The sequence below is a fragment of the Schistocerca cancellata genome, chromosome 2, assembly GCF_023864275.1.
Source record: "Schistocerca cancellata isolate TAMUIC-IGC-003103 chromosome 2, iqSchCanc2.1, whole genome shotgun sequence".
NCBI classification, from domain to species: Eukaryota; Metazoa; Arthropoda; class Insecta; order Orthoptera; family Acrididae; genus Schistocerca; species Schistocerca cancellata.
Window position 1 is genome coordinate 1,063,467,149 of NC_064627.1, and position 14,767 is coordinate 1,063,481,915.

The 14,767-nt window shown below is 44.0% G+C and overlaps 2 non-coding genes across 2 annotated transcripts; one reads left to right on the forward strand and one right to left on the reverse strand.

Moving 5' to 3' along the window:
- Window positions 1–9,945: 9,945 nt before the first annotated feature.
- Window positions 9,946–10,020, reverse strand: Trnat-ugu (transfer RNA threonine (anticodon UGU)). The gene has a single exon. It is a non-coding gene; the product is annotated as a tRNA-Thr (tRNA).
- Window positions 10,021–10,352: 332 nt separating this feature from the next.
- Trnat-cgu (transfer RNA threonine (anticodon CGU)) lies at window positions 10,353–10,427 on the forward strand. Its single transcript has one exon. It is a non-coding gene; the product is annotated as a tRNA-Thr (tRNA).
- Window positions 10,428–14,767: the final 4,340 nt, after the last annotated feature.

The following is a 14,767-nucleotide window of genomic DNA, read 5'->3' on the forward strand; positions in this document are numbered from 1 at the left end:
AGTCACTTGATCACAGTTATCAAGTCCTTGTGCTACCCATAAGAAGTCTTTACACAGTCTAGTTACATAATGATGAATAACTGAATGATTGTACATATCAAATGAAGTACATAATTGTAGCCATTTACAATATACAAGCAAATCCTAAGTCATATATTTTCTCGAAAGGGTGCTCCTGGACTTACAAAGAATTGTGCAGTGATAAACACAAGTCTGTATATGTTTGTCTGCGTAATGATCTGTTCAGTCATAGACAACATCTTGTTCGACCTGGTTTATACCTCATGCAAGTCCGAGCACTAACTTACGGTGGAAAATTTGTTAAATCTATACGTAACTCGCGTAAACTTTACATGTTGTAAGTGTATCCTGCACACAGTCTGAAAGAAAAAAAAAAAGAACATAACCTACTCACCCTAGTGAGTTCGAGATAGTTAACAATCAAAAAATGAACGTTTATTTTCTAAAGTCACTATATCCTACTGTTGTGTGAAATATGCAGTTCTGTTCACTGTTCGTAGTTTCACACGCATTAGTTCCTGAAAGTTTACTAAATCTCAACAAGTTTGTATTATGTTTCATTAAGTGTCTTAGGGTGGAATCATCTTGAAGCAATTCTTCTTCTCCTTGCTGCAGCTCGGCGTCCTCTTCTCCGTCGAACTGGAGCTGAAATTTTCTTACAACTAATTGGTATTCTGAGAGTCTCTTCCTCCAAGCAGAGCTGATGCTTCCAATGTTGTATGTTCCTATTCTCCCACACGCAACATCGCAGTGTGTCCATGAAATACTTATACACTAGTCCATTAATTATAATTGTCACTTAACCTACTTGCACAATACTGGAGTCTTTGACGTTTGACTTCACCTCATTACGACACACGTAAAAGGTCATCTACTGTACTTAAGATACATATCTTTTCAAGTCTTTGTGATTGTATAGTCCTTTCTGTCTATTTGAGTTGGGATAGACCAAGAAATAACTATTTTTATGTGGCGTACCTAAGATCACAAATGGTCCAATTTCTTTTGTTAATGCTTCCCTTTTCGCGCTGGGTATTGAGTACGTTTGATGTCAGCAAATTTCATGGGGAAACACTTGCATGTCGTACACGTAACCTTTAATTAGTCCAGGTTTTTTCAGACAATATTTGCCATGCAATTCTTTGGTCTTTACCAAGTCTAACCTGAGTCTCGTGTCACCGAAACACATGCTGCATTCACCCTTTGCGAGATCGATTGTAGTTTCCATCTCTCGCAAAATATCTAATCCGAGGAGACAGTTCACGGCTAAATTCTTCACAATAAGGAAGGTGCACTCTTTGGCTCCCATTCCAAAATTAATACAAATCCGTGTCTGTTCCCGAACTAGTTGGGCTTCCTGACTAATGGCTCCTGTAACTCGACAATTAGTGACTGGAAAAACCGGAATCTTTCTAATCTTCTTTAAGTGAAGAAAGAACGATTCATTCAGCACAGAAACAGATGCTCCAGTATCTAAAAGCACAGTAGTTTGAATACCATAAATATCACAAACTATAGCTGCTTGTACAACTTCCCGTTCAAACAAATTACACTTCTTCCATATATCGACTCCGTCATTATATCTTAACATCTGCATAGTTGAATTACGTTGCTGAGCAACATCAACAGAATTATTCCTACACACTGCATCTTTTGCGTCGTTCGACCCGATCGCTGCTGATTCTATGCGACACACATTCTCATTGTTACTACATCTGGTTGTCTGCACGTTTGGTTGCTCGTTATTACTAACATCATTCATGCAAGTGCCCCCTAGACACCCTGCGACTGACACACGGGAGCAGAATGTCGTCGCATCTAGTTTGACTGACTGGTACTGGTTGATGGTTGCGGTTCACTTACCTCAATGATCTTGATATTTTGGTTCGGTGGTTGCCATGGCTGCACATTCATATGCTGCTGCATGTTATTTGACATATTTGTATTGTACGGGGGTTGTACATGATCGTTGTTGTGATATTGCGGTGGCCTAGGCTGCTGCCATTGCTGTTGTGCATAATTCTGTGTTGACCAGTTATGTGGTGGTTGCATGGTTTGCTGATTATTTGAAAAATTACCGTTATTGTAATTGGCGTTAGCTGTAAAATCTCGTTTCCGTTTCTTTGAAAAGTTTCCGTTATTGTTTTGTCCACTATTGTTCTGTGGATGATAATTGTGATTCGGTGCATTACTGTACTCTCCATTTGTGTTCATATTGTGGTTCCGCCATCCTGAATAATTCGGGCTATTCCAATGATTTTGATTCCCATAGTAGGTGTTTCTATTACTATTCTTCTTGTGGTTTCGCCCATTACCATTACCATTATTCGACGAATTATTCCCATAATGGTGTCTGTCCTGTTCGATAACCAAATCTAAAGAGTCCAGTACAGATATAAAATGTTCCACGTTGTCTTCAGAAATGTGAAACAATTTCTCCTTTAGATCACGCGGTAACTTCTCCTTTAATAACTTTAAAACATCACATTCAGGAATTGGTGTGGATAAATATTTCACTTTGTCCAGATACTTTTCGAAATATTTCCGCAAAGTACCGCCTTTTCTATTAAATGGCTCAGGATTATAAACTTCTTTTCTCAATCGTTCTTGTACCCCACGCGAACAATACTTGTTTAGAAAAGCTTGTTCAAATTCATCGAAGGAGCTGCATTGTTCAGCTTTCTGTGTCGCGAACAACGCTGAGTCACCTTGAATATGGGTAATGGTAAAGACAATTTTCTCCCTTTCGTTCCAACTTTTTGGCATTATTCCGCGGATCCCTTTGATAAACCAATTGGATGGGGTCCGTTCTTATCATTGGTAAACTTCTGAAACTGTGAATTCTCCACTAAAGCATCCTGAGTCACCAATGATTGTGTATGGTCTGGATAAACGGATGTTACTCCACGTGTTGGATTGAAATTATTGCCCGTCTGCCCCCTACTTCCAGTTAAAGGCGTTTCATAATGATCAGGGTGTGTTTCTGTGATACTAACACACTCCGGTGAACTGTTATGAGATGTTTGCATACGTGTTTCATTAAGCACTTTCTGCACGTTTTGTAATTCAGTCTGGAGTTCATGAATCTTTGTGTTGTTTTCATGTATCAGTTGTGTTCCTGCTCGTTGTAACATCACAGGTAGTTCCTTCTGTATAACAGTACTAATTTGTTTGTCTTTGTCATTTAGCCATGTGTTGAATGTGGTCACAACGCGTTCTTCTTGTTCTTTGCATTTTTGTTCTATTACGTTTTGATTATCAACCGTAAGGTTTTCTATACGTGTACTTATGTTGCGTATTTCTGCTTCCAAAGAAGTGTGTGTTTGTTGTAATTTGTCCACATCCTGGGTTACTTGCTTTACATTCTGTGGTAAGTCATGGCATACTTGAAATGTTGTTCTGTATAGCAGACAACTGGGCATCTATTTGCTGTCGCAACTGGCGATCGTGTTCTTTTAAACGGTTTTCAAGCTTTTGATCTATCTCTTTTGAGAACTGTGAAAAGCTTAACTGCGTACGCTCGTCTAATTGACTGATGCGTTCATCCAAGGTCCTAATCCGTTCATCTACTCTGCTAATAAGTTTATCTAAATTATTATTAATCTCAGTTGCAAGCTGTTTAGCAGTTTCTTGTTCGCGCTGTATCTGTGATTGTTCTTGTATTTTAAACATTTATTCCATTTTCATCATTAAGAGAGAAAATGGATCCATTACTGTTTGTGTTGGCTTTACCGGTGATAAATCGACTGTAACTGGTGTTTCGTGTGGTTCTGCTTCAGTATGCACTTGAACTACCGTCTGTATTCTGCCTGAGTGTTCTACAGCAGATGGATCACTGACTTAAATATTAGTGTCCTGTTCTATATCCTCTGTCTGATCTGAAAAAATGTTATCAATTTCTACATCACTAGTTATTCCTTCCTCCTCTGAATGTTCTACAGTTACTTCCTGCTGTGTAGTTTTTTTTACACGTCGCACTGTTTTCACCATGTTTGCAAATGTTTGGGTGCAAGTCTAATCGGGAATACGTCACACGCAACACATCAATTATTCCGTCACACAAAACATAACATAATTACTACACTGCACCAGATTGGAATCAGTACTATAAATGTTCACTTTCGTTTGATTAAAATTCAGTTCCAATCACGTTCAGTTAACCTCTACTGAAAACACTTGATGCGGTATTTTACTGATCCTTCTCGCAGTTATTTAAATATAATTGACTCTTATAGCTTCCTAAGAGGACACACTATCCAGATGTAAACATTTTTTTGTTATTAAGATATAGTATCAGGTTGAAGAAGATATTGTGCCTACCTTACGCAGTGCTTTGTCCTGCTGCCGCTGGGATGCAATGGTACATCGAAAGTATCGTGCTTAGGGTCGTCGTAGATTTCCGCTCATTACAGCATGAAACAAATAGAAAAAACACACATTAGCACACACATATAAGCTAGTCCTGTCAATAGGTTGCCACTGAATTGCCCCCTCCGTTCACCGATTGTACAGCCACTGAATTGCTATTTATTTCTTTAATGGGATAATAATAATTATTAAAAGGTGGCAATTTTATTTAAGCAGCGTTTTTGCTCTTTCGATTGTTGCGAGTCAACGATAGTGCAATGCTGCTCGCCTTGGAAAATACACATTTTATAAGAATTATTTGGTCCAGGAAACACTTTTGCGATCACGGTTGCGATTTAGACGGTATTCGCGTAATTTTACTGATTAAAAGTTATCGTTTCCGAAAGATTAAAGCTGTGTGCACTTTTGCGCGTAAAATGAAAATATTCATAACACGTCGCGTAACAAAAAGAAACATGCGAATCACAACCGTGACAAACGAAGAAAATATATGATAACATAAATGTTCTTCGCTGTTATTCAGGACAGGCTCAGATTAGACCTTGCAATTTTTAGTTATAGGAAATCACAAAGCGTTACACCTTAGAGATATTTGTTTTGAACAAATTGTATTTACCTTCGCTCTCTATCCTTTTTACAGCCTTTATACCTTCACATCGATTAAGGAACTTTTCCTTCTCTACCGACCAGTACGAGAACAAAATTCAGACTCAACAAAATGTCGTACATCGAATTATTACATGCTTAATCCTTAACAATCATATATAGTTACGTAATACAAACAATGCTAATTATTCCGTGCACTAGAAAGTCTTTGATACACTGAGCACAAAAATGAAAATAATAAAATTATAATTACATTTTTAATATCATGAATACTTCTTTAAATCATGAAAATAAGGTTTGACATCGTCGTAATATTAATTGTCATCGTTGTAGCACTACACGCTGTCTCCAGCTGTTTGACATCAATAGTGTAGCTGTATAGTAGTGGATTTCTTTTGCTATGTATGAGCAAATCTTACATTTATTTACGTTCATGGTCAACTGCCACAGTCTGCATCATTCATCAATTTTCTGCAGGTCGTTGTGCAAGTTCTTACTATCTTCTGGCGTTGCTACTTTGGTACAGATAACTACATCATCTACGAATAGCCTTAAAGAGCATCCGACGCTTTCTACTAGATCATTTATATATATTGTAAACAGAAACAGTCCTATCACACTTGCCTGTGGTACTCCGGATATTACCTTTACATCTGTCCCTCTTGTTCCGTCAACAGTGACGTGCTGAGTGCTATCTGCAAGAAAGTCTTGAATCCAATCGCAAGTTTGCTCCGATACTCCGTAAGGCGCTGCGGATCTCACGGAGGAACAGAGCGAGCTGTGTTTCGCAGGACATCTGTTTGTGGGATCAATGTTAATTTTTATAGAGGTTCATTTTCCAAAAATGTCATAATTGTTGAGCATAAAACATATTCCACAATTCTACAACAGATTGGCGTCAACGATATAGGTCTATAATTGTGTCAATCTGTGTTACGGCCTTTCTTAAAAACAGGAATACCTGTCCTTTTTTTCAGTCATTAGGTACCTTTCGTTGCTGAAGCGATGTACGATAAATTACTGCTAGAAGGGGAGCAAGTTCTTTCGCATAATCTTTATAGATTTTTATAAGTATCTCATCTGATCCTGAAGCCTTTCCACTACTAAGTGATTGCACCTGATTTTCAATTCCGCGATCGGTTAACTCAATATCTGTTTCGACGTTCGCACGACGATTTAAAGGAGGGACAGTGTTACGATCTTCCGCGGTGAAACAACTTCGGAAGACCGAATTCAGTATTTCGGCCTCCTCTCTGTTATCTTCCATCTCGGTACTGGTCTGGTCGCTGAGAGAATGGATAGATGTTATTGACCCACATACTGATTTTAGATACGACCAAAATCTCTTAGGATTTTTATTCAGGTCGGTTGACAACGTCTTACTTTAAAAATCATTGAAAGTTTTTCTCATTGCTCTGCTTAGGCATATTTTCGCTCCGTTCAGCGTTTGTTTGTCAGCTAGGTTTTTACTGCTCTTGAATCTGAGATGTTTGCGTAGCGCTTTTCTAACACCGCTATTAAACCATGGTAGATCATTCCCACCCCTTAAAACCTTACGCCGCCCAGTGACACGCGAGCCCACCACTGTCTGCCACCCACTCTGGGGTGAGGACGGAGCGGTCAGATGATGCGTCTCAGAAGCTGCAGTGACGTCCGGGTCATCATGGGATTCCAGGGGATTCCAGTGACACCAAAGGTGCGGCAGGTCTCGTCACTGACGCCCCGACGTCACCGCAACTTTCAGCACTATCTAGAAGCTTGTCAACAGTAGCCAAAGCAGCTCGCAGCTGTTTACGGACAGCAGCCAACAGTCCTTGTGTCCGCTCACAACAAGCACGGCCCCTACCCATAATGTACTGTGTGTAAAATGCATATCCACTTCGAGTGATGCCAATGAGCTGAGGATGAGACGGCGGCCGGTCACTACCGTTGGGCTTTCATGGCCTGTTCGGGTGGAGTTTTTAGTTTTTAGTAAAATAGATAAAAGGTCTCAAATGGCGCTGTTGAATTTGAAAGGTATACAAAATATACAAAAGGAGAATAAAGTAACACTAAAAATTGCTGTGCAGCTTCCTCACTGTACTACATCTACATCTACGTGATTATCTACTGTTCACAATTAAGTGCCTGGCAGATGGTTCAATGAACTACCTTCAAGCTGTCTCTCTACTGTTCCACTCTCGAACGGCACGCGGGAAAAACGAGCACTTAAATCTTTCTGTGCGTCTCCTGATTTCTCTTATTTTATCAAATGGCTCTGAGCACTATGGGAGTAAACATCTATGGTCATCAGTCCCCTAGAACTTAGAACTACTTAAACCTAACTAACCTAAGGACAGCACACAACACCCAGCCATCACGAGGCAGAGAAAATCCCTGACCCCGCCGGGAATCGAACCCGGGAACCCGGGCGTGGGAAGCGAGAACGCTACCGCACGACCACGAGATGCGGGCACTTATTTTATCGTGACGATCATTTCTCGCTATGTAGGTGGGTGCCAACAGAATGTTTTCGCAATCGGAGGAGAAAACTGGTGATTGAAATTTCATGAAAAGATCCCGTCCCGACGAAAAACGCCTTTGTTTTAATGATTGCCACCCCAATTCACGTATCATGTCTGTGGCGCTATCTCCCCTATTTCGCGATAATACAAAACGAGCCACCCTTCTTTGAACATTTTTGATGTCATTCGTCAGTCCCACCTGATGCCGATCCCACACCGTACAGCAGTACTATAGAATTGGGCGGACAAGCGTGGTGTAAGCAGTCTCTTCTACATCTAAGTGATTACTCTGCCATTCACAATAAAGTGCCTGAATATTTATGTGTGGCTTTTGATATTCCTGTTGATTTAGTATCCCTCATTCTATGGATATTCCTTGATCTCTTCTCAGTGAACGTAATGTTAAGAAATGTGTAATCTCAGAATGATTTTGTATGTGGAGAACCCTTTCAATAGCTTAATAAGAGGTTTTATGTGCTTCTTACGACACCGTAGCCAGTTAATTGGGCCAATGTCAGATTCACCTCATAGTTTACTATCGATCCACAGCGCGCACCTTGGATGAGTAACTGTTCACAGGAGCCATCAGTCACACGCAGGTGCAGATGGCGCGTACACTTATCAAACTCAGTTTCACAAGTGGTTCAGCTAGCAAGGTCATCGAATGAGACAGAAGTGATTTCTGCTCTACAATGTGTTTCCATGCTGGTAACGAGGTTCGTGAGGAGTTCTTGTGGTAGAACGCTCAATTCCTCCACCAGTGCAGGTGGCGACTGTTGGATGGTTGTTGGTGCATGTGGACCTCCTACAGTACGCCTCCCCAGCGCATCCCACTCGCGCTCGGTGGGATTTAAGTTGGACGAAAGGGTAGCTTAATCCATTCGCCGAATGTCCTCTCGTTCAAAGATCACCTCCACCAGCGCCGTTCGACGCGGTGGCGCATTGTCATCCTTAAAAATGAACTCAGGGCCGAATGCACCCCCGAAAAGACTCACGTGGGAAACGAGCACAGTGTCACAATAACGTTGGCCTACGAGTGTACCGTGTTCAAAGATTTGGAGACCAGTACAGCTATGCAACCTTATGCCTCCTCATACTGTAGCACCTGGATGCCCAAAACGATCATGTCTGACTATGTTCCTGAGCGAATTACGTGTTCTCATCTCTCGCCAGACCTCTCGCCGTATGAGGGTATGTTCTGAATCACTACTTAGACTGAATCTGCTCTCATTCCCGAAAGTCACAGGACCCCGCTCCTTGTTGCTCCAATCCCGATTCTACTGTAAATATTGTAAACATTGCCGCGGATGTACGGCTGTCAGCCTAACAGTCATTTTATATGTGGCTGCAATTGCTGCCGCTGTTTGACGTGTGTCCCCTCTTGCTGGTGCACAATGTAGCGGTCTCCTGCTGCCGCAGCTGACCGCCTCTTCTCCTTCGGAGAGCGCTGTCTGTGGTTCGGAACACTCCTCTATGCACCATGAAACAGTACTGTGACGTATACTAAATTTCTGGACTACACTCACCACTCCTCCTACTTCTTCCAGTTTCCTAATGATTCATCCTCATGTGAAGTCATCGCTAAGTTGTCTCCAGGCTTTGTTGTAACGAAGAACGGCACCAGAGTGCGCTGTGACTACTCGCTGATTGACACACACTGACTTTTCCATTTTCTTCAACTGCCTTATGTCGCTGATCCAGTTGCATTGGGCTCTGTAGTCACGCTAACCTCATGGCATATGACGTCCAACCTTCTGTGCACGACTAGAAGACCTCTATCAACATGCTGCCGCACTTTCATTCATTTTCACCGAGTTGTTGTTATGTTATGTTACTTTATCTATCCGTCCTTAAGTTTTGCAGGGCAGTGTGTGTAAATGATTGTCACTGAAGAGCCAAATAAACTGGTACACCTGCCTAATATCGTGTAACGGCACCCGCGAGGGCACGGAAGTGCACAATGAGAAGTGGCATGGACTCGACTAATGTCTGAAGGCGTGCTGGAGTGAATTGACACTATGAATCCTGCAGGGTTGTCCATAAATCCGTAGGAGTACCCCTCACGGGGTGGAGTTCTCTTCTGAACAGCACGTTGCAACGCATTCCACATATGTTCAATAACGTTCATGTCTGGGGAGTTAGGTGGCCAGCGGAAGTGCTTAAACTCAGAAGAGTGTGCCTGGAGCAACTCTGTAGCAATTCTGGACGTGTGGGATGTCGCACTGCCTTGCTGCAGTTGTTCAAGTCCGTCGGAATGCGCAATGGACTATCTCGCGCACGCCTCCCTCGAGACCCACATTCTCACCTTATATGTCCACACACATGTCCGAAAGAACAGACACCATTGATGACCTGCAGCCGTCTAGAACGAAATTAGAATTATATATTAATACCTTCAGCTGCTGACGGGCGTTGATATATATCAACGGGAACACGTGAAAACGTGTGCCCCGATCGGGACTCGAACCCGGAACCTCCTGCTTACATGGCAGACGCTCTATCCATCTGAGCCACCGAGGGCACAGAGGATAGTGCGACTGCAGGGACTATCTCGCGCACGCCTCCCGCGAGACCCACATTCTCACCTTGTATGTCCACACACTATATTCGTAGTGTCCCTACTCAACACACTCATTACTTGTGGAAGACATTCTTACCAAGTCCCGTAAGAGCTCGGGTAATATGCGTGCATCCGCACAGAAGAAGAAGGTCATGGGCGGTATTGCCAGAACTATATACTTATATGGATACGGTGTCTGTTCTTTCGGACATGTGTGTGGACATATAAGGTGAGAATGTGGGTCTCGCGGGAGGCGTGCGCGAGATAGTCCCTGCAGTCGCACCAGCCTCTGTGCCCTCGGTGGCTCAGATGGATAGAGCGTCTGCCACGTAAGCAGGAGATCCCGAGTTCGAGTCCCGGTCGGGGCACACATTTTCACCTGTCCCCTTTGATATATATCAACGCCCATCAGCAGCTGAAGGTATTAATATATAATTCGAATTTCGTAAATGGGTTCAGGAGATCAGACAGGATGCTTACGTACATGTCACCTGTCAGAATCATATCTAGGCGTATCAGGAGTCCCATATCACTCCAGCTGCACACGCCTGCAACAGTACAGAGCCTCCACCACCTTGAACTGTCCCCTTATGACATGCAGGGTCCATGCATTCATGAGGCTGTCTCCATATTCGTAAACGTCCATCCACTCGATACAATTTGAAACGAGACTCCTCCGACCAGGCAACATGTTTCCAGTCATCAACAGTCCAATGTCGGTGTTGACGGGCCCAGTCACCTGGGGTACACGACTGGGCCTTCGGATCCGAAAGCCCATATCGATGATGTTACGCGGAATGGTTCCCCCGCTGACACTTGTTGATGGCCCAGCATTGAAATCTGCAGCAATTTTGCGGAAGGGTTGCACCTGTCACGCTGAACGATTCACTTCAGTCGTCATTGGTCCCGTTCTTGCAGGATACTTTCCCGACGGCAGCGACGAGATTTGATGTTTTACAGGATTCCTGATATTCCAACTCACTTAAATGTTGATAACCTGTCATTGTAGCAGCAGTAACCGATCTAACGACTGTGCCAGACACATGCTTTCTTATAGAGGCGTTGCCGACCGCAGCGCCGTATTCTGCCTGCTTACATATCTTTGAATTTGATTATGCATGCGTACACCAGTTTCTTTGGCGTTTCAGTATAGGAGACAATATGGGCAGCCCTCTTAGGTTGTCTGCAGATCACGCTGTCACTTACAGTCTAGTAAAACCATCGTAAGATCAATACCATTTGAAAATGATTAAGATATCTGTATGATGCAGAAAGTGACAAGTGACTCTAATCAATAAAAAAGTGTGATATCCTCCACCTGAGTAGTGGAAGGAATAGGTTAAATTTTAGTTCCACGATGCATCACACGACTTTCAAGGTTGTTGATTCACCTGCACGCCTAGGGATTCCAATTGTGAAGAACTTGAATCGGAACTATCACATAAAAATGTTGCGGAGAGGGCGAACCAAAGACTGCGGTTTTTGGCAGAATACTTAGCAAACGCAAAAAAAGTGCAAAGAGACTGCTATGCTTGTCGTCTTGTTCTTGAGTACTGCTGCGCAGTATGGGAGCTTTACCAAATAGGATTGACGGAGGACACTGGCAAAGTTCACATGAAAGAACCTCGTTTTGTATTATCGCGAATAGGGAAGAGGTGCTGACTGTCACTGAAGCTGTTCAAGACTTACGGAGAAAAATTGACAGGTAATGCCCTAGAGGACGGAGGACGGGAGAGGCATTATAATTCGAGGAGAAAGGCTCAAGTCTATAAAAACGTGGACGATCAAGCAGTGCTGGCGGAATCAGGATATACAGACTATGTTGAATGGTAGTGAAATAAGGGGCAAGGACTTTGGAATGAAGATAAGTAGAAGAAAGACAAAAGTTATGAGATAAGCAAGAAGAACACTCCAACTAACACATTCCTAGGCGGATAAAAGACAGAAGAAGTAAAATTCTACCTCTGACTGGGTATTTTAATGAGGTGAAACGAAACCTGTACACAAGAAAAAATAAGGATATCTATGGGGTGGGGAGCATCCCAAAAGGAGTAGCAGTTACTAACATCCAATGGGCTTGTGTCAAAAGACTTCACAAATTTTATGTCTGTAGTGTAGTGTCAAGCAGCAGTGAATTATGGATGGTTAATAAGAAAGAACGTTTTGAAATGTGGCTATGGAGAAGAATGCTTAAGGTGAAGAGGATTGAGAGAATGAAGAAGTAATGAAGAAAATAGGGAAAGAAATAAGATTATTGGAAGTGGTCAGAGAGAATAAAGAAAGATTGGGATATATTGCATAGGAATTGTAAGCAACAAAGAATTATGGAGGGAAAAGCGGAAGGATTAAGAGGAAGAGGTAGGAAGAGAACTGGAATGAAGGATGACATTAGACGAAAACGAACGCACAAACAGATTAAGGAAGATGCTCAGAAGAGGACACGATGGAGAACCTCCAGTGGAAACCTGTCATAAGATAGATACAGTCAAGCAGAAGAAAGAAGAGAAAGTGTCACGAATATGATACGCGACTTGGGGGTGGCAATCATTAAAACAACGGCGATTTTTGGTGCAGAGAGATCAGTTCGCGAAATTTCAATCGCCATCTTTCCCCTCCAAATGCGAAAATGTTTTGCTGGCTGTCACCTATACAGGGAGAATGAAAATAGTAACAAAATAAGAAAACTCAGAGCTCTTAGGGAAAGATTTAAGTGTCCGTTTTTCCCGCGGGTTGTTCGAGACTAGAGCAGTAGAGAAGTGGTCTGAAAGTGCTTCGACGAACCGTCTGCCAGGCACCTGCGAACTGCGGTGAAGTCAAGTAGGTGCAGATGTAGAGTTGGGAAGTACTCAGGAGACAGTAATGGAGTGTGGAAACCAGCGCAATCTTGTTTCATTTGGGGGCGTCAAGCGTGGGGCGTGTGCCGGCCGATTGGCGACACTCGCCCCAGCAGGTAGCTGCAGTAGGCACACAATGGACGCGGGCGGTAAATACTAAGTGGCCGGCCGGCGGGGCGGAACAATGCGCGGCCCTGGCCCTGTCCCTGTCCCTTTCCCTTTCCCTTTTCCTGGCCGGGGCCTGTACAGCGCTCGTAGTCGCCGCTGCGGTATTCGCGGAAGGGCCGCCTGGCCGCTTCCTCCCTTTGTGGCGGGGCGCTGCGCTGTCACCGCCTGAGTTATACACGACGCGACACCTGCCGGAGTGGGTGGCGGCGCGCGCATACCTCCGAGACCCGTGTCGTGCTGGTTTATCGCTGCACCTGACGCTACTGCGTCAATCGATACTCGCTTCTTCTGTGTACTGACGAGACAGATCAAGAGGTGGGGAGGAGGTTGGGGGAGGAGCGGGGAAAGAAGGCAAAAGCGAGCGAAAGCACTGTAATAACAACTGGTGTAGACCAATTACACTGTAAGACAAAAAAAGGCGCACCACGAAGGACTTACGCAAACTGTTCTCAAACTGATATTCATACAGGTTTTCCACAGACCTAGGTGGGCCCAGTGCTTAGCAGAATGGATTCGAATTCTTTTTTTTTTTTTTTTTTTGTGGTTTTAGGGCGCACAACTTCAATGGTCATTAGCGCCCTGACTACTCTAAGAATGCACCGCGAGGCACAAGTGGACAACAACAACTAAAAGGGAAAACACGATAAAAGACAGACTGACAGGCATAGGATTAAAAAACAGCATCATCAAATGTCCTGAGAGAGGTTTGTCAAATTGATAAAACGAAGAACACGAGCAACTGCTCGTGGGTCATCCGCTAAAATGGCATCGAAAGTACTTGGCAGGTTAAGATCTAGACGCAGTGTGTTAAAATATGGACAGGACATTAAAATGTGTTGAACCGACAGCAAGTGCCCACATGGGCAGAACGGCGCTGGCGCAGCCGTCAGCAGATGGCGATGGCTGAACCGGCAATGTCCAATTCTTAACCGGGCCAAAACTACCTCCTCCCGCCGAGAAGGGCGTGAGGAGGACGTCCAAGCCACGGGAAGAGGTTTTAAGGCCCGAAGCTTGTTGTCTGTAAGTGCAGCCCAATCGGCATGCCACAGCGACACAATGCGCCGACAAATGACCCTGCTAAAATCGGACGAAGGGACACAACAAGAAGCTGTCCGAGGCTGGAGGACCGCAGCCTTGGCCGCGGCATCTGCAGCTTCGTTCCCAGGGATACCGACATGGCCAGGAACCCACATAAAGCTAACCGGAGAACCGACGTCCACCAGCTGCTGAAGGGAGCGTTGGATCCGGTGTACGAAAGGGTGAACCGGGTACGGATCACTGAGGCTCTGGATGGCGCTCAGGGAGTCGGAGCAGATGACATAAGCAGAATGTCGGTGGCGGCAGATGTAAAGAACAGCCTGGTAGAGGGCAAAGAGCTCGGGATTCGAATTCGGAAGGACGACGGTTCAAACCCGCGTCCGGCCATCCTGATTTAGGTTTTCGTGATTTCCCTAAATCGCTTCAGGTAAATGCCGGAATGATTTCTTTCCAAAGACACAGCCGGCTTCCTTGCCCATCATCCCCTAATCTGATGGGACCGATGACCTCACTGTTTGGTCCCCTTCCCAAATCAAACGAACCAACCAACAGGTATCGACAGAAACTGCAAAATGCTAAACTTCGGCGGCCGACGGACGATGAGTGCCGCTGCAGCGCAGTTCCGCCGCTCAGCTGGTAAGGATAGTACACAGGGCACGTATCGATGC